Below are 1289 nucleotides of genomic sequence, written 5' to 3'. Positions count from 1 at the left end.
GATCCCCAACACCATACCAGACCATGGAGATCCCGGTCCTCATCCGTCTGTTCCTCAGACCATACCAGACCACAATGATCCTGCTCCTCTTGTCCCCAACACCATTCCTGACCACAGAGATCCTGGTCCTGATCCTCCTGTCTCTAGCACCATACCTGACCAGTGATCCCAGTCCTAATTCTCCTGTCCCCAACACCATACCAGATCACAGTGATCCCGGTCCTGATCCCCCTGTCTCTAGCACCATATTTGATCACCATGAACTTGTTCCTCCTGTCCATAGCACTATACCTGACCACAGTGATCTCCAACACCATACCAGACTATGGAGATCCCAGTCCTGATCCTTCTGTCCCCTAGGCCATACCAAACCACAGTGATCCCTGTCCCGATCCTCCTGTTATCAACACCATACCTGACCACAGCGATCCTGATCCACCTGTCACCAACACCGTACCTGACCACAGTGATCCCGATCCACCTACCGCCAACACCATACTGAAGGGGAGCCAATCAGTGGGCTCGGCACTCCCGATGTCCGCCGGCACCCGGCGATCATTTGTTACACAGGCAGAATGGCAGTCTGACTATGTAAACAAGGCAGATTGCAGTTGTGTCACTATGGAAGGCATGGATCCTGTGTTTCTGCAAAGCAGGGACACAGATCTTTGCCTTCCACTAGTACAAGAACCTCCCCCACAGCAGTAAAGCACTGGCTAGGCACACAGTTAACCCTTTTGATCGGCTCTGATGTTAACCCCCTTCCCAGCCAGTGTCATTAGTACAGTGACAGTGCATATTTTTAGCACTGATCACTGTATTGGTGTCACTGGTTCCTAAAAAAATTTCAGTTAGGTGTCCGATTTGTCCGCCGCAATATCACAGTCCCGCTATAAGTCGCTAATCGTCGTCATTACTAATAAAAAATAAATAAAAATTCCATAAATATATCCCATAGTTTGTAAACCAATCAATATACGCTTATTGGGATTTTTTTTTTTTACCAAAAATATGTAGCAGATATGTTTTATAGCAGAAAGTAATATATCTATATATTACACAAAAAAAAATAAAAAATGCAGAGGTGATCAAATACCACTAAAAGAAATCTCTATTTGTGGGGGGAAAAAACTACGGGCCGGATTCAGATACCTAAGCGTATCTGTCCGGCCGGCGTAACGTATCTCCGATACGTTACGCCGCTCTAACTTTGGGCGCGAGTTCTTTATTCAGAAAGAACTTGTGCCCTTAGTTACGGCGGCGTAACGTATGTGTTGCGGCGTAAGGCC

At 46.9% G+C, this 1289-nt stretch overlaps 1 protein-coding gene across 2 annotated transcripts in view; it reads left to right on the top strand.

Moving 5' to 3' along the window:
* The window catches only part of CIBAR2 (CBY1 interacting BAR domain containing 2), a 37546-nt gene extending 36760 nt beyond the window's left edge, over nt 1–786 (top strand). For both annotated transcript variants that reach the window (XM_040329396.1, XM_040329394.1), the window contains one exon: nt 1–786. This exon is cut by the window's left edge and continues 379 nt beyond it. The gene's annotated coding sequence lies outside the window, so the exon portion shown is untranslated.
* Nucleotides 787–1289: the final 503 nt, after the last annotated feature.

The sequence above is a fragment of the Rana temporaria genome, chromosome 11 (assembly GCF_905171775.1).
Source record: "Rana temporaria chromosome 11, aRanTem1.1, whole genome shotgun sequence".
Lineage (NCBI taxonomy): Eukaryota > Metazoa > Chordata > Amphibia > Anura > Ranidae > Rana > Rana temporaria.
The sequence above is the reverse complement of the archived record's forward strand: the minus strand, read 5'-3'. Positions and strand labels throughout refer to the sequence as shown.